Source organism: Manduca sexta, chromosome 19 (genome assembly GCF_014839805.1).
Source record: "Manduca sexta isolate Smith_Timp_Sample1 chromosome 19, JHU_Msex_v1.0, whole genome shotgun sequence".
Lineage (NCBI taxonomy): Eukaryota > Metazoa > Arthropoda > Insecta > Lepidoptera > Sphingidae > Manduca > Manduca sexta.
The window spans coordinates 2,097,852-2,117,742 of NC_051133.1; the positions used below are offsets into that span (position 1 = coordinate 2,097,852).

At 33.9% G+C, this 19,891-nt stretch overlaps 1 protein-coding gene and 2 non-coding genes across 3 annotated transcripts in view; 1 reads left to right on the forward strand and 2 right to left on the reverse strand.

Annotated features, from left to right (window-relative positions):
* LOC115440855 overlaps positions 1-6,585 on the reverse strand; it is a 54,661-nt gene extending 48,076 nt beyond the window's left edge. Inside the window, exon 1 of the mRNA XM_037440330.1 lies at positions 6,373-6,585. The gene's annotated coding sequence lies outside the window, so the exon portion shown is untranslated. The remainder of the gene's footprint in view (positions 1-6,372) is intronic.
* A 9,477-nt stretch (positions 6,586-16,062) lies between these two features.
* Trnal-cag lies at positions 16,063-16,146 on the forward strand. The gene has a single exon. It is a non-coding gene; the product is annotated as a tRNA-Leu (tRNA).
* Positions 16,147-18,168: 2,022 nt separating this feature from the next.
* Positions 18,169-18,252, reverse strand: Trnal-cag. Its single transcript has one exon. It is a non-coding gene; the product is annotated as a tRNA-Leu (tRNA).
* Positions 18,253-19,891: the final 1,639 nt, after the last annotated feature.

The window sequence follows — 19,891 nt, forward strand, 5'->3', positions numbered from 1 at the left end:
TAACCTTTTTTAATTATACTAGACTCCAAAATTAGTAACCAGTATATACCTGTTATATAATTATTTTTTGGTTTTTGAAGGTGATTAAATCGTATACGGGTACAGCGAAGTGATTTCAGTGCACCTCATAGTAAGCGGAGTGGACAGAGTAGAGCGTCGCCTGACGTAGGAAACCCTCGCCAGTCGACAAAATTTTGTTGGCTTATTTGAAACCAGATGTACAAAAGTTGATCTTGGAACGCAACATGCGTGGGCAACTACTTATTTATAATTGGGACAACCAAAGTTATTACATTATAACTAACTCCAAAAATGTGTAATAATAAACTTATCAAGGGTTTTATACCTTGTGTATGGAGGTCACTATCTGGACGGATACACACATTTTACCATCAGTACATCTACTCCAAATATACATAACTTTAAACCAAAACCAAATAAACGATAAAGGTTATAAGAATAATTTCTACTATCTGCTTTCATATCCATGAATAATATTCATGTTCATAGACCTGCCATTAGTAACAATAGAATCTAGATCAAATGTTACGTCAAACGATTTAAGGGCGAGGGATGTTCGCTATTCCCTGTGGCCACTGCCTAGTCATCACTTCATTAAAATATAAAAAGCTGAAGGTCAGTGTTCATTGTTTTCTGACATATTTCCCTTTATGTTAGACTTAAGTGGTGAATAAATGCTGTTTGGGTTGGTATTGTTTACGAAAAAACGCTTAGTATTAATTATGAAACTACGTATTAGATTTTTTTTAACCAAATATAATGTGGTGGTGGCTAGAAGAAATAAAATAGAATGATTTGTTTATTATAAAATTGTCATTTTGAGTAAATAGTATACTATTAACATCTGATGATGGATGTTTTAATCGTAATCGTTTTTCCTGTAACTAGAGGAATGTTTAGTCTGAAATATCCGATGGTTATTGAAGCGTGAACATTTTATAACACGCATGAATAATTTTATTTATTTGTGGCTTTTCGAAGCTGTGTCTTGTCGTTCAATTGCAAATATATTTTTCACAATATGTCAAGTTGTCTACTATCTTCTGCTCATAGTTTCGCCGACGTGAAACTCTTGGCTAGCCTTTCAAGGGGGTATTTAAAAAAAAAATAGATTTTGAGCAGACGTTTATACTCTGTTATAGTTTTAAGATTTATTGTTAAGTGGGAGACGTTGCAATATTTTCGTCTACACTCAACTGTTTTCAAGATGTATTTACATTTGGTCAGTGCTACAAAATCAGTCCAAACACCCAGAGAGAGAGATAACCGTTTATCTTCTTTATGAACGTTAGATTTTGAACAAAACTGTTTCCAGACTCACATAAATTGTGACGTAAACCTAGCTTCGTAAAATACAAAATATTTTCTAAAATCTGTAACAGAACAAAGTACGTATGCTGCTTGTTGGCGTAATGAAGTTTATCGCCTATCCTCCGGGCGTTTTGCATGATTCCGGGAAGAGAGAGTCGTATGTAGATTATCTCTCCACTGAGCGAACAAATCCAATCAATCCTTAAGTAGTGCTGATGCATGTAAGACTGGCCAACATACCCGTTTTATATAATGGCGTAGCTTTAGTTTAGACCATTTTGTAGCTCTAGTGACTAGTAGGTAGAGCTATTCTACCATTGGACTCTACCATTACTTAAGCTATGAACGACTAGTAAACTCCGGATATTTTGGTGAAAGAGATAGTTTTACTACTAAACATAGTGGCTCATGTACATGTGTCGCGTTTCGGGATAAGCTTATGTACATCTGGTTCCATACAGGCCGTCATAATTGTTTCGACCGTCGAGGAGAATCATCTCTCGTCAGTCGATATTCTATTGGACCCCGCTCCACTTACCATCAGGTGCAAAAAAACGAATACTCAAATAAAAAATTAGGAGGCTAGGGAAATTTGAATAACCCCAAATTTCGTAGTTTTATCGAAAACTCCCAAGACAAACTTGAGAAAAGTTTGGTGGAAGGCAAAACTTTACATATTAAAATCTAGATATATCAAAAAGATTCTAAACAATTGACTGAAAATAAACACTCGTAAAAACTGTGCCACTCCATTTTGATGTATGGCCGACATGCGAAAATCTTTTTGAGAAAACAATAAAATTAAATGTAGCTGGGTACGTCAGCCCACGCAATATCATCGAGGTGAAAACACGTTGGCGGCCAAGCAGTTGTCACTGGCCGTTTGTTTCCAAATTATTTACGTAAATCGGTCGGGAAAATCGTTTGTACTTCCCGACGACGTAAATAATCATGCCTCCAAGAATATTCAGATACGACATTGTGATCTCAGTTTGTAATTTGGTTATAAATAAAGCTACTGTATTTGTAAATGTCAATTGGCGGTTTGAGGGTTTTAACTCTAAATGAATTCGTTTTCCTTTTGATCGATAAACTCAAGTGAGCTATTCTGTTGATATATTTATATACATATAAATAAATATTCTGAATGGCATGGATTTTTATGTTATTAACGTATATTTAGTAAAAGATTAACTCTTTTGTTCATCAACATAAATTCAATTCATTGACTTCAAAGGAAAAAGATTATTTTAGAGATAGATTTCAAATGCAAAAGCAGTACACATTCATGATGATTTTCTACGAGGAAAAAACACCTGAGCAAGTTGATTCATACTGTGGTCAAATCTGACAACAGGGAATACATTGTATTCATATATAAATATGATATTGCTAAACGCGAATAAACGCGGTTCAAAACAAAGTTTCCCGTGCTTTAAGTTATTCCCTTCGAGACCAAATGTTAGACAAATAGTTCTACAACTGAGCAATTGCGAGACCGCCATCTGATTAGCCACTTGTCTGACTTACGCTTCTTCCGATCAATTAATGTCTACTAGTACAGAGTGTAGAAAGTATACTTATTAATGTCCGCTAGTACAGAAATATAGACAGTACGTTGATAAAATATGGCTCATATTTACAATTGTATATTTAGATCGCTTTTAATAGGCAGTAAAAAGGTAATATTATGTAAAGGGAATTATTTTTAGTTAAAAGCAGTATGCTTGACTGCTTCAATTGACGTTGAGGTTGTTGTACGACCATAGTACTAAAGTCTCGGGTTCGATCCTCGGGTGGGATACAGTGATTTTTTGTTTTTCTACTCAGTAGCAGCCCGGAGTCTGAAATTTGTGGTCGAACGTGGTAACAGGCTTTTATTTCTCTCCTATGTTTTATCATGTACTGTGTGAGACGAGTCGCTTGGGACTCCCAATCAAGAAAAAACAATCTTAATCATCACACGCTATAATTTTGCAAAAGTTTTTATTATAATTAATAATTTTATTTAAGTATGAATCTTTCAGTTCCTGGGTATGGATGGCAAAGGATTTATATTGAAAATATTTGTTAAAAATAAATTAATATTCAGTTAAATTGGAAAACATGCAAATAAATACATTACCTACGGCAAAATCAAACTTTTCACAAAGATAGGTATCTCGAAACTAATAAAAAGTCTGGAAACTTTAAGAACGCATCTGCCTTTCATCAGATTGTAGAAAACTGCGATAAAAACGTCTTTATTTTTGTTAATATATATTTTTAAATACGTTGTTTTACTTTTTATAGCGCGTGTTGATTTAGATTGCTTTTTCTTTTATTTCAAATACATAAATGTTGTACTCTAATTAGATGCAAATGAAAACACATTTTATTTTATTAATCTGAGTAAGATACAATAAACGATATCGCTTCAAATTTTTATGTTGCATTTAATATATTTTATTGTTTATTTCGGCTTACATATTTATTCACAAACGTAAAATTAATAATTAAGTTTATTAATACTACTACTTAGTATTACGAAAATAATTTTGCGTACATATCTATTGATATTGAATTTAAGGATTCGGTATCGGAGCAATGAAATAAAGGACAAGTTAGTAAAGTCAAATAGTTTACGAGGAGAACTTGCCCAAGTTATACGTATTGGACTCAAAGAAGCGTTTGAGAAAAAGGGCAAAAAATGCAAATATAGGTTAAGACATTATTTTGCCTATAGTTTATTTCCACGCACATATACTCACACCTTTTATACCAGATGGAGAGAGGAGAGTATCGGACACAAAACCACACTTCGGTCTATAATTTGTTTTCTTGCGATAAATATTTTGTCAGTAGAGATTACGGAAGCATTCCTGGTAATGCTAGAATGATAGCGGTTGAGCAAAAAGATATATCTGTAATGATTTCTTATGTTTACGCGATTGTGAGACATCGAAATGAAACATTTTTCGCTGTTTTTCATATTATAATTTTCTCCTTACGTGTCGGACTTTGCAGCCTTCATGCAGTCCGCCCCGTGACAATGAAGAGAGTAAAGTCTTCGAAAAGTCGGAGGAAATTATATATAAAAACAACAAGGTCTGTTTTTGAACGTTATATTAGCACATCTCTGTTTGCCATCAGGTTCGTTGTTCACTGCTGTGATTGCCGTACTCGGGTTAAAAAATGTTTATATCGCTATTAATACCTATAATATATATTTATATTGAAATGGGAGTAGGAAAAAACTTATTATTTATCATCCGTCCTGTAGCAGTTTATAAACTATTATTTTCAAATTTAGCTACATCACCGCAGTCACCGCCGCGTATTCTACGCACATTACACAGGATATTACAATCGTGACCAGATTAATAAGAGAGTAAATTGTTATGCCGCAACAACTCCTGTACTCTACTTTTCTACTTTTCTTTACAGATCGCACTCTCTATGAAGCACATCAAAAAGTATTTAATAGATTTTGGTTCAATATGGTTTTATATATGTATGGATAATATATTGTTCACTTGTTATTATATTTTTTAAAAAACCGTATCGTATATAATGTAAGATGTTTGTTAGACCTATATATTATGAAAAGTTATTTTCAATAAAACCCTTACGTATAACAAAATTCTAGAGATATATCTTCAATTTACGTTTCGTGTAAATTTTAAGAGAAATATAATGTTCAGGAGGGTAATATTTGGATATTAGGAATGGCTTTAAATTTTAATATTAGTAATGGCTTTAAACATCCAAATGTTTAAAGCCATTACTAATATTAGTAAAATTTTGGTTAATTGTTTTCATTCTTTGTGATGTATCGATACGTACCCTAGTTCAGTCAAAATGAAAATACATTATGATCTGTTACGATATTACTATTTATTTATTTATTTATTTTAGCCCAGATTTGGTCGGCTCGGCAGACTATGGCCAGACAGTATTAATAAGGGTGGGTGTGCGGCTTATATTGGACGTACATATAAATCAAACGATGACCAGGGGATTTAATACCACATAAGATATTCTAGAATATATTTCAGAGGATTACATCTGACACATGAAACGGAAAAGCACAATTTCAAAATGGTGTCTCAGATTAAATAAGAATTAAGTACTGTTTATTTCTTGTTTAAAGAGCTAATATATTTTTTATACAATTTATAGATAGATATTTTTTTAAATAAACTCCTGAAATATAGAAATGGTAACTACGATTTGACGCGAAATTATATTCGGATTGTATATTCAATTAATTTGCGTTACAGATCGTATAAAAATACCTTTCTGTATTATTAGAAATGCTCTTTGTTTTAGCCTAAGAGCTTCACAATTTATTTCGTTATTATAATTGTCGATCGGAATTTCAAACGGCAAGAGCAAAAGATCCAAAGAGGATTCAATTTGTTATTAAACAGTAAATTTTTATTTCTATTCATTTATCTAGTTAATACCGGTGTAAATAATCTATTTTGGTCAATACAGATGTATATAATATATTTAGTAAGTTGTTATAAACTACTTGTTAATAATATAGATTACTACTCATTCTGGTTGAACAAGTATAACTTCTTTGAATAAGAATTGTATAGTATAGGAAAAAACTCTAAGAAATTGTCGTTGATAGATTAGGCATAGCGGTAATTATTTCAAAATCTTGTTAAAAACCTGTACCTAATTCAATATAACGTTAATCAAAAATACTAGTGTTTTAGAAACTATAATGTGTTATTTTATAACTAGAATAATTTGTTTTTACGTTGAAAAATAACATGGGAACCTTGAAGTCTCCTAATAGAATTTTTCAGTTTCAAAGTCACGGACAGTAATTAAAATAGGTCGATACGCTGTGACATTGTTCGTCGTGCGTGTTTTATCAAATAAACTTTGGAAGAGTAACATACCGCAACATATATGCAGGATAGTTAAAAACAACCAATCACTTCGTCCTATTTATCTTACCACACTTAATACAAAAATTGAGCACACAAAACACTGAAATACACAAACACTAAAAACTATTTAAATGTTATTTGAATTTCGAACTGTCAACAAACGCGTCGCAATCCCGCGGACTCGCGCTCCGTCGAATGCATCTCGATTGGCGCGTAAACTTTCAAATTTAGAACACTGAATGCGTCAATGTCATTTTTTGGTTTCCATTCGGCCAGTGTTTAATTCATATTTTTTAAATTGTCGTGTTGTTGGGGATGACACGCGCGACAGTGTTACCGGCGCGCGGTCGTCATACCAACTGAAGACTAGGGAGTTTTGCCGCGCGGTCGGCGAATATACTTCTTGGTCACTGGGCTGATATCGATGATTTCGATCTTGATAAGCATCGTAGCAATGGGGTCAGGGTTTAACTTGAATCGGTGATGAATTTTGCTAAACTGTGATTAATCTTTAAGCTGTATATGCAGTTTTTACGGTCAATAAACATGTCAGACGTAAGTGTTTTATGTGTCTATGGTTATTGTTTGTGATCGTTAAAAGGTAATAACCTAGTCGCCCAACATTGTCCAGGTAACAATTTCTACTTTGTCTGCTTTATTCAAGGGCAAATATAAATACTTATTTATCAACAGTCTATAAAAACATTAATATTAGTGCCTACTGGATGTACTTAATACGAGGGTGTTACATGTTTCTAATAATAAACAAAATTCTTGGAATTTTTTAACATATTAATATTACAATATTCACGAGAAATTTTAATACTCCTTCCATCACAACAAATTATTATTTTGATCTACTTAAAGACATTCCTTCCGGAATTCCGTTCGCGTAATTGAAATCTGTTCTTTCTTATTATAAATCACTAGCGTTTGCTCATGGTTTCGTCCATGTAATATAGTTTTTATAGCACCAAGAAAAATTATAAATTTGTCCAGGACAAAAGGGATATGTTACCCAACTAACGATCTACCTTTGCCGCTCTTTGCACCAATTTCATGCAAATCTATTCGCAGTAAACATTTTTGCGAAATTTTGGCGATATGAGATAAGTAGTAACTTAAAGTAAGGCGGTACTATTCCCTCAAAGTAACTTTATTACTTACCATATTACGATATATTGTAATATCAAACCGGCATACATGCCGAATTGTAAAAGTGTCATCGCTCTTTTTACTGACCTTTTGAAGAAATAAAAATTTAAAATGGCTTATACGCCGTAAACTTAACTTACTCTCTGAGTACTGTAATCACAGATTTTTTGTTAAATTAGCCTTTACATTAAACTAAAACCTTTTGTTAAAGATACGAAAAGGTGCAAACCTGTTTAGAACTAAATAATTGGACAATCTTTATGTTTTAAATTATTAAGGCTGATGTCATGCAACCTATATAATTACGTTTATGTTGAAATATGTTTATGATTGAATTATTCGTAGCGTTTTCCTGAAAAGGCTTGGTCGAGGGCGTGACCTGTTTTTAGCAATCAAACGGATTCACATGTGCGGTGTGGTATAATTATTTCGCAAATAGACAAACATGTTGATACTAGTCTAAGCTTAAAATAACATATGATGTACATTTATAACTTAAACATTAATAAATAAATCTGTGAGATGTTACAATCGTTAGAACTCGAATTTCTAACAGGTAGCCAATTAAAAACAAACACATCACGCATCTATCCCCAAAGGTGTAGACAAAGGTGTAACAAGGTTACCCCCTTTTGTCATACACAGCGAGCCTACCGTATCAAGCACGAATTATAGACCAGAATGATGCTGAGCAGAAAAACCCTATATCATTATCCGACCCTAAAACGGTATCATTCCACGCAAAGAAACTACGCCACCAAGTCAGTAAATGATGACAAAATGAAGTCCTGATAACACGCTTGCCTATTCTCACCTACTAGATTATATATAGATATCAGTGGGGGAAGGCTCCCATATAATAAAATTCTACCGGCTTCCTTTTATAAAGAATCTAATTAATATTAGAACGCTTGCAGACCGCATTTTTACATATTAGTATCAATATTTATTTATTGCACTTAATATACAAATGTATACAGGCAGACTTCATGCCATAGGCATTCTCTACCAGTCAACCTTAGGGTAGTGCTGAGATAATCTATGTAGGTTCATCACGGTAATATGACACTGAGAATAAATATATAAAATACCTATAATATGTTGTTCCCTTCGGAAAATTTCATCTTTAACCAGTCACTGAAAAAATGACTCTCGTAGTTCAATGACCATTTCTTAACATGTGAGAATAACCGCTCCCTGCTTGCTAAGTCAAGTCCGAGATTCACACCATTAAGCAGATTAGCTAATGCACGGAACCTCATTATTTAATCTTATCAAAATATGGACCGGCTTAGTTTACCACATCCGACGAATCGAGGAACAGTTTTTTTTTTACCAGCGCGGCAAAGTGATCCCTTTGCACTTGATAGTAAATGGAATGCAATAGAATGTCGACTGACGAGAGATGATTATCCCTCGACAGTCGACACAATTATGCCGCCCTGTTGGAACCGAAAAACCCAGGTTAATCCCGAAACGCGACACACTTACGTGAGCCACTATGGCGGGTTTTAACACCCGGTTGTTGTTGTTTTGTTTGCGGTGGTCACTACACGGGCGGATATAAAATAAATCCTACCGTCAGTGTACGTGGACTTATATCGAAGAATTGTTGATTAACCTCCTTTTAACCAAAAAGTGTAGTCAGACTAAATAATTAATATTTATCCGATGTTATATTGGAACGAACGGAGTCAAAGTCGGGCCGTGTCGATATAACGATACGATACGTCGTTATGTACAGTCAGCCACATAAGTAATTGAACGAATTCAAAACTACAAATCTTCTATACATGTTTTGTTTCATGGAAACAATTTTTCTTTATGTTAAGTACAGTAACCCCTTTATTGTCAAGAAAAAAGTGTTGCGAGAGCAAAATATTTTTCCGATTTCAAATTTTGAATGTTTTGAGTGACTGTACTATCATTCAATGTTTCTAGATATTTTAGTTAAAAGCGTCACCACAAATAGACGTGTGCTCATATTTTACGAGTATTTTATGTTTATCGATACATAAACTAGAGTATAAATTGTTACTGCGGTTGGAACTGGTGAGTATAAAATATGGTCGTGGTTATTTCAGAAATAAATTAATATTTCTGATGGGGATATACCGGGGGGGGGGTGGATAGCGGCCTCCGCATATGTGGTAAAGAATCCACTACATTGGCTTGGAAACTATCCATTTTGGGATCAGCCAATTTCTGTACCATACGACATAATTTTGGCTGTCGAGAAACAAAACATCTCTCAAAAACATATAATATGGAATACTCTGAACATATCAATCACATTGATGCAGAAAAAACGATGATTAAATAAAATATATTTACTATTAGAAAATTCTCCTCAAGAATTTAAGATATGTGAAGTCTGCCGACCCGCATTAGGCTATCGTGGCAGACTAAGGTCAAAACCTTCTCAGTATAAGAACCCCAAATATTAACACTACACCAAAAGGCTTTGGCTACCTTCTCCTACCCAAAAATATGTTCGTTCCATTTACGCATTCCGCTTATGGACAGATTCCCTAATACTCGTACGAACAAGACTGCTAGACCATAGGTTCTCAAACTTTTTTTATTGCCTTGGTAAGCAAACAAGTAAGCGGTCCAATGGTAAGCAGCATCCGCCGCCCATAAACTTTGCAATGCCCGAGACCCAGCCAAGCGGTAACCTACCGGAAAGGTAATTCATCTATTCCTACTTTGAGATTTTTTTTAGTACCCCCCAAATTACTTTATATTAAACTAAGCTTATCAGGGCTATTCCAGCGTGTAAAGCTTTTGCTGCTTCTTAAAACACTGATGATAGCGGCACCTGTAAAATAATTGCGCCATATACTTAAAAATTTGATTAAAAAATTATTCCTCATGGTGACAAACTACCGTGATGATAAGTAGTCTATGCGTTAATCAAGGACATGATCTATCTGTGTCCCGAATCTCATCTAAATGCGTTCACCTGTTTCTACGTTTACTTCTATCAAACATCCAAACATTATCAAACTTTCACATTTACAATATTAGTCAAATATACCTAGTCCGTCGTAGTTATGAGGGTGCGATAGTCTCTCCTGCATAGGAGTTTCATCCTTTTTCTGACACGTAACTAACACATTAGGTTATTATTTCGAATAATACTATTACTTCGTCGCCCCAAATTCCACTAGACCCTTGCCACCCCTCTGAAACCCTTCAGCGACCAAAAGAGGGCGTTATCGCTTACTTTAGGAAAGACTAACCTAGAGCGTGTACTGTGTAGACGAATAGTAAGATCACGATATGACATTACATTACGAAAGGATCCGCGGCTTTAGTTTATTAAGACGGACCAAAAAGGGCTGGTTATACCTATTCAGACCAGCCGCCAATATCATGATGGATTTTAAAATAACCTATAGGACTGGGATTACTGCCTTTGCATTACATTTATGGATTAAAGAAAAACGGATAATATAAAATGCCTCGGTGGCGTAGTTGGACTGCATGCGCGGTACGACAGCGCTCTGAGGTCCTGGGTTCGAATCCCAGGTCGGGCTAAGTTATATTTGGGTTTTTCTACTCAGTATCAGCCCGGAGTCTGGAATGTGCCCGATATGGCGATAGGATCGACCCCTATCACACCATGGGACGGAACACACTTGGCGAAAAGTTGGTGCCCTGGTTGCGCCTCTGCATACCCCGTCGGGGATAAATGCGTGATGAGTGTGTGTGGATAATATAAAAATATTTGGTAATGGCATAACACGCACATATTACTTGTACATACGTTGTGTATGCATGGCATATACAACAACTCAATTCATTATACGCCATTTTCTAATAATGATCTCAATCGCTTTTTTCGATCTCAAAATGAGCCAATTAGAACAAAGTATTTTGTGACAAGCTTACAAATGAGTTATTTTGATTGGTTCAATCTCGGAATTGGATTGAAGATTGAGATTGAGATCGTTTATTGAAAACGGTTGTAAATGACTTATCGACGGATTGAGCGGACTAACACCTTTGTTTCCAAAACCACTCGATAGTAAAAAAATATAAAGATCCGAACATCAGATACTAGGAACGCAACAGAACATGCGAAGGCAAATTTCTGCTTGGCACAAGAAATAGACAACACATTGTACCTATTTAGTATTCGATATTTAGATATTCCTTCTCCGAATATTCTTTACGAAGTCAAATTGAATAAGTGTCAAAAATTTCATCCCTCGTGGAGTGAATAAGGCATAGAATATATACATATCACACAGGTAAGCAAAGTGGCTTCTAAAAATGCTTTAAATAAATTACCGCCTCGTACGTGCTACACGCATACCACGCACTTAGGAACATTACACAATATTTTGTTGGTCTAATATTTCTTCTTCCGCACACATAACGTAAATGGCCTCGAAATTGCGAAAAATATCACTATATTTTTGTTATATTTAAACGTCATAGGTTAATGATATCAAGTAGTTTAAGAAAATCATGGTTTTGACAAACAAGTTTCTGAAGAATTTTTAATTGATAGCAACTGAAAATGTAAGAGAAAAATACATTATACTTCTACTACACATCGATATTTTCAATTAAAATCGTACACGTGTATGTAATTGGTTATATTGATTCTGAAGAACGATACTTACACAGACGGTCTCTCACGTACAAGATATACCTAAAACCTAGTGAATTATGAATATATTTACTTAAATTTTGTGTAGAATTAATTCGTTATCTCAGAGGACATAATTTCCATTACAAATCGGAAGCAAACTCTCATTACAGAAGTTAGAATACTTGTCACTCAATCACGTCGTACTGTAAACAGATTTGGTTGAAGTTCGGTGAAAGGATAACTTTTGGATACATTAGCATGAACAATTTCCATAAAAGCAATCAATTTTAACACATATTTCTAAATGTGAAAGTAAAATCAATATATTATGTGTCTGTTAGAGCTAAGGGCTGTTTTAAATAAACGATCCTACTTTTTATCTTTGATCCGAACCAGAGAATGAACCAATAAAAGTAAGTAATTTGTGAACATGTCAAATAATACTTTACTCTGATTGGTCTGTATTGGCGATCGAATAAAAAGCTATCATGTATAGATATTAACGGTTAGTGAGCAATAGATAGATACACACGAAACTTGGATAAATCAGTCCTGGAGTTAAAAATATTTTATTTACAAATAACTTGTTGACGTTTTCACTTCCGAAGGGTTAGATAGAATCTCAAAACACTCTCACATTTCGCGGAGCTTTTATCCGCCCCATGATATTATAGGACACGAACTACGAACACACCGGAATATATGACATTTAATTATAAATATTACACAACACGAAGGAGAATAAATTTAAAAAATATTATGAAACATCTGAATAAAAGGGTCAAACCCCACATTCAGTGTTTTACAGCTTAATAAAACTATTTTCACAATGCCATTAACGTTTTATTACCTATGAAAAGTTTGACAATTATGTCCAAAAGACTTCGCGGTCAGTATTGTCATTAAAAAAATACAAATATACTTAATACTTCATTTAAATAAAATATTTTTTTTTTTAATTTTATTTTTTTATACGCTCACGGTAGTAACCCTACTGCACCTGATTGTGTGTAGAGACTAGAGACCAATAGAATGTCGACTGACAAGGGATGATTATTCCTAGACAATCGACATAATTATGCCGGCCTGTTTGAACTGGATACACACAGGCTGATCCAGGGACTCGTCACACGTGGGCCACTATGACCGGTTTAAGCACCATGTGTACGGTAGTAGCTATCCGGGTAGACAAAATATATCCTACCACCAGGATTTTTTTTTGTGTAGTTTACGTACTTATCAAGTATTTCTCGTAATAACTAAAAAAAATATTATGAAAGACATTTTAATGCCATCTGTTATAAAGTACAACAATGTAAAGCTTTAACAAAACTTCTACAAAAAGATATAAATATGTACAGCGTCACCTATCGCAAATTCACGCAAATATACCAATGTAGGTCTGAAAGCTCTATTTGATATTTCTAACTTCCGTTGGTACGTACGTGTGGTTGTTGCCGTTGCTTTCCGTTAGGTGGTGCTAGTACTAAATATAGAACTGATCTTGCTTCTGCCTCTATAAAAAAGCTTAAGGTTATAGCTTAAGGTCTATTTTTCATACATTTTGTTTCACCTTTAATCTGGGTAACTAAACAAGTATTGACAAGTAAAGAATTTAAATTCACGTCTAGTTACTTGTCAATACTTGTTTAGTTACCCAGGTTAAAGGTGAAACAAAATGTATGAAAAATGGACCTTAAGCTATAACCTTAATGGAAACTTTTAGACTCTTAAAATTATACTAATAGAGATAAAATATGTAAAACTTAAAAAATCGTAAACACAGAATACTAAATTACACTTTCGTATGCTCTTACTAACCGTGAAACCGTTCCACTAGCAGAAAAACACTTGTAAAATATAAAATCACAGTCAAATCAAGTCTTTACATACTGCAAACATTTATTTACCTGCCAAACAGCGCCATCTATTAATAATACTCGGCACCCTTGTTGAAATTGCACGGTAAATCTTGCGGAACGTTCATTATCTAACTCTAATCTTAGTTCTTAAACTAGATCGCTGGAACTGAGCTCAGCACATAAATCGTTTCACGGCTTGGCAGTTAGAACAGGTGCTCTGTCAAACCATTTTATGAGTATTAGATCATTGGATTAGTTTCCTTGTCTTCCACAGGTGTTGACGTGGTTGTTGGCCTTATTGGCCACTTGCTAGTTGCTTGTAACATTACTAGACAGACAAACAAATTGAAATATGTAGGTCAAGCGACTACATGAAGTTATATATTATTTGTATTGTATATGATTGTTTTAACTATTTTAAACTTACTACCTTGGTTGCGGAGTTGTATTGCGTGCGAAGTACGATACCGGCTGTGATCCCAGGTTCAAATTCCGTCTCGGGGAGAGTGATATTATTGTTTTTTGTTCACCATTAGCGCGGAGTCGGTAATTTGTGCCGGATATGGCGATAGGCGCGCCCTCTGTCATTTCATGGACGGAATACACTTGGGAACAAGCGGGTGGCCTTTGTTGTCCAATCTACCTTCCCCGTCGGGGATGAATGCGTGATGTGCGTCGGTTTTGTTAAGTGTATAAGCTCCTAGTCACAGACATTCGCAGAGGTATTTTAAAAATATTTCATACTATATTACTATTACTAACAATGGAACTTTAAAGTCTACACAATTCTGTTAGTCACGATAGCGAACTACGAAGTTCTCATAATTATTCATTATATTATAATAATCAGTATTTATTGTGATATTAAATTAGTATATTCCTCATTTAGGAAATAGCCATATCAAACAATACCGTTACTTTGACTGAATTTCATGCGCGCTCCTGTGTATAGCTCTAAAGCTGCTGCTAATTGCAACGCGGTTTACTCATTTTTGGACCATTAATTAGAAAGTTGATTATACTTCAATATAAATTACAGTGTATCGTCATCATTTACCCATCCTAATCGAAAATAATTCTATTCTCTAGAAATATGCCTGGTCCATATACCTCTAGAAAAAAAAACGGATTAAAAAATAAGTTTATTACGGCATACCACATAAAACATGACATACAAAGAAAATTAAACCTTAAAACAGTAGAACAATGTGTTTGCTAATCACAATGTATCTACGAACTATTTCCTTCAATTTCTTCAGAAGGCAAGACTGTATCGAGGAAATTTTATTAATGATTGTGTGAATTACAATACATTCGTGCTTCTTTATTTTTTAAAACAAACCCTGTGAGAAAAGGTTAACAAAATATAAATAAAACATTAACGCGACCGTAATAATTCAATGAGCGAGACTTTGTTAAACATTATATTTACGAGTGTTTAACAGTTGAACTCGCGTGCTGGCTCGCCGAAAACCCAAGGGTCACGAACGTGCTCTGATTTTTAAATTATTACTATGTATTGAGAAAATAATACTTTTTGTATTTAGTTTATAAATTACTTGTTACTAGGGTACTTGTCTAGATATTATTATGAGGAATAAAAAGTAGTGCCGAAGTATACCGAGAGATGTCACTATTTTAAGGGTTTTACTGTGACTGAAAATTAAATTTCTATTCAATAATATTTAAAGCATAATTATAATAGGCAAACAAAGAAACAACTGCACTTTGATTCTCGACGCTACCACAGGAATGATGAGTGCGGAATATCACCAAGTATACAATAGAGTGTTGCGTGACTACCACTAAGCAGGCACGAGACTTTGCTGATATACATTGAAAATTCAAATTAAATTACTGTAAGGTAACGAAACCCTTGAAAGCCCATTCAATTTCAAAATATTCATAAAATCGTGTCATGGGTAAATATAATGAAAATTCTTTGATTAAATTGCGACGTATCACTATATACATGGAAGATGGGCCTTGTTAGGAACCGAGCTTTCTTCGGTCACACTAACTTATAAAAAACAAACCCACTGTTACATCTAATTAGATAAATAAAACTATGAATAATGATAAGACATTTATATGATGGTATAATAAATAACAAGGGGTTATTAAATAAACTGATTGAGTCAGTGTAAAGTACGAGTAAATTTAACCCTAAAATCTTGTCTACCAATTGGTATAGTTTATATTTGACGCTCCTGCGGATGTCAGGATGGCCGAGCGATCTAAGGCGCTGCGTTCAGGTCGCAGTCCACTTCTGTGGGCGTGGGTTCGAATCCCACTTCTGACATATTATCTTTTACACATATACAGTCTTACTTATAAAAAATTCCCAAAGCTGAGCTTAGTTAAACATAAATTTACTCGACCAGGGCCCTTATTCTGTATGATAGTGTAAACGCGTAACGCGGCCGTGTCATGTTATCTTCGAGAAATGTGTGTGGAATGGTATTCTGTAAGCCAAATTTCTATAGTCCTTAACATGACGCGTTGTGTTACGTGCTTGTTACGCACTGTCAAAATAACGTGCGGGATAGAGAATAAGGCCCCAGCTGTGAGTCAAAACCCGCCATCTTGCCTCTTAATAAGATTTAAACTAGGAAACCGGTGATGTTTTTGACAGCTATTTAAGCAATTCTTAACCACCTCTTATTGTATATAAGTAAGATTGAATTTGTTTTAGAGATTCAAGAGGCACAATATATTCATTTCCCTCGATATATATAGATATTTATATACTTCAATGTTTTTTTTCTAAAAATATTCGTGGTAATATAAAATCAACATCATCACTCTGAATTTGCCAATTACTAAAAAATGTCAACGCACTTTGTATTTAGTAGCGACTAAGATTGCTTGCTTTATGGAAACATCATTCCACTTTTACTATAAAAATACACAATATAAGTATTTTACGAAAAGAGTGAAGCGGGAAATAATGGTTCTGTTTTCAATTAAAAAGTGCTGTGTTATACGTATTATCCGACGATCTTTAATATTTTTTTACCAGCCTTTAGCCTAATGTTAGTTATAAACAAGAACTAAGGTAAATTGGTTTAGCGTAGTTTCTTATAACCAAGATAATTTTTCATACTTGTATGCAGACTTTAGATCGCATGATAGACTAATTATATTAGATAGATAGATTAGATAAAGAACAACAACTTTAAAAATAACTTTAGAAAGAACCTACTCTAATGGTAAGTAGGTACGTATATAATATTTTGCATACCTTTGAAACGGTGAAACATATAGCGCATGTAAGAAATATTACATCACAATTTATAATTTGTTTTTGAGGTTCTGAGGCTGTAGCCATGACACCATTCTACAATTATTCACGTTAATAGGCAACTAAAATACATGGGAATGACATATCCTAGTAATAAGTATATAGCTTAGGTTTCCAGTCACTTTGTTTTTATTTTTTTAAAACCATTTACCCAAAACAGCATGCCGGTAAAACTAATCCAAATTAATTCTGCAATAATCTCGAAAACGTGTGTTGCACCCACTGTACATATAAAAACATAGTATAGATATTGATGTTATAAAGATACACTAGTTACATCTCTGCCTATTCCTATTGTGGGCAAATACATGTGAAAATGCCCTGACGTTACTATAAAAACACAATTAAAGTTCAGCTTCATTTTATGTCAACATTCTTATCAGATGCCCTCTATATTTTCTAAGATAACTTTTACTACATCCACAGATAATTATATCAACTTGCGGTCTCGGCTTCCTATTATATACTGTGTGCCGATATATTGCGGTTAACGAAACGGTGTGAAAGAGTAGGGAGGGGCCGCGTGATCAATGAATAAAAAATCAAAAGGCCACAACTACGCGAACACGGTAGGTTTGGTATATCTTGAGGCGATTCATGTGCTATTTTTAATAACAAGCACGCTGTACCCGTGACAAGGCAGGTGGAATTCCAACCAAAACATTCACCTTATTTATTCGTAAAAGTATTAAAAAATATATAATTAAAACTGTGAACTTTCATAAATGTCTGTTAAATATTGACTATAATATGACCGATTTAACTCGATTACCAAAATACAAGTAAATAAATAGTGGCTAAGACGGAAAAGAAATAAAAAATCGAAAGCTTGCGAATCACAAAAATTCCCAACCTTTTACATATCATTGTCTTCTACCTCACAAAATGAATACACAATGATATTATGTCAATTATAATTATCAGCATACATGACATTGTAATTCCATCACTTATCTACAATAGTAGAGTTATAAAGGTCAAACGAAAGCATTAAAAAGATAATAACATTTAAAAAAGTATTGTCAGAAGTGGGATTCGAACCCACGCCCACAGAAGTGGACTGCGACCTGAACGCAGCGCCTTAGACCGCTCGGCCATCCTGACTTACACAAAGTGTACGAAAAATAGATATGGATCATTGAATTTACTTTAATGAATATTATGACATTCATTTTACATTTCAACGTACAATTTATTATAAACTAGCTTCCGCCCGCAGCTTCGCCCGCGTGGATTTCGGGTTTCAAAAATGGAGAAGGTGCTCAATTTGTCGGGATGTTTTTTTAATTTATGGTGGTATGCAGGTGGTCCGATTGTCCGGTCAGGGTCTGATGATGGGATCCTGGTGAAATCGAAGGAACTTTTAACCATTAAGGTTGCACACGAAATGACGGAAACTTAAAAAATGGAGTAACTTCTCCCGTTTTCCCAACATTTTCCATCACTGCTATGCTCCTATTAATTGTAGCGTGATGAAAAGTATACTATAACCAGCTCAGGAGTATGAAAAATAATTGTACCAAGTTAAGTTAAAATCCGTCGAGTAGTTTTTGTTTCTATAACGGTTATACAGACAGACAGACAAAAATTTTACTTATTGCATTTTGGCATCAGCATCGATCCCTAATCACCCCCAGTTATTTTGGAAATATATTTCATGTACAGAATTGACCTCTCTACAGATTTATTATAAGTATAGATATGCAAAAGTAGCTCAAAATTGTCCATAACGAAAACATGCATTTTAAAGTAAAACAAAAGAAATAATATCGTGAAGCCAACCAAATAACTAATGATATATTAAATTTTGTGACTGTTCAATTTAGTCGGGTCCGCGATATCACTTTTGTTGAGTTTCAGAACGCGACATTACATTATTATATTCTGTGCTCCAACGCACACTGCTTTGATGTTAGGAACACACCTACATTGCTTAAACAACAGTGAACTTTATACAACATAGCAATAAATCTCAAATTGACTCTACGTATTAGTTAGAAAACGTTTGTATGGGAAATAGAAAAATGCTGTTTTGAGGATTTTCCCGGCAATTATTCGAATTTTTCTCACCTTTTAAACCTTCCTAGACCTCCACGAATAATTCAAGACCAAGATAAGATAAATCCGTTCAGCCGTTCTCGAGTTTTAGCGAGACTAACGAACAGCAATTAATTTTTATATATATAGATAAGATAGTGTGATTATTATTTTGTAACATGCGAAATAGTATGTTTTAAATATCGAAGATAATTAACCAAGCTCCAATAAATTAAACACACTTGTATATTTACCAATATAATTATGGCACAGGCTTGCCTAGATTTATAATAATCCGACATTAATAAATACATAATCTAAATAAGTAATAATTAATACTTTTTTAAATATTGATTTATAATTACATCCGCCGGCGAAGCTTGCAAAAGTTAATTTAAAAATAAAATTATATTTTAAACGTATGTCAACAATCGCCTTTAAACACATGACACCAGAAATAGATTAGGGTGAAATACGTTTTAAATTCAATAATAACTTGTGACCTAACTGAACCTTTTATGAAAATATAAACAAATACCTATAACTTGTTTCTATTTATTTTAAATATGTGTTTAAAGGTGTCAAACACTGCGTCAGAAGAGGACGTGATTTTTTTTCTATTACGGTATAATATGATACGTTTTGTGTTATTTTTTATATAACTGTAATTAAAATATTAATTGAGGCGGGCTTTTTTATTTTATTT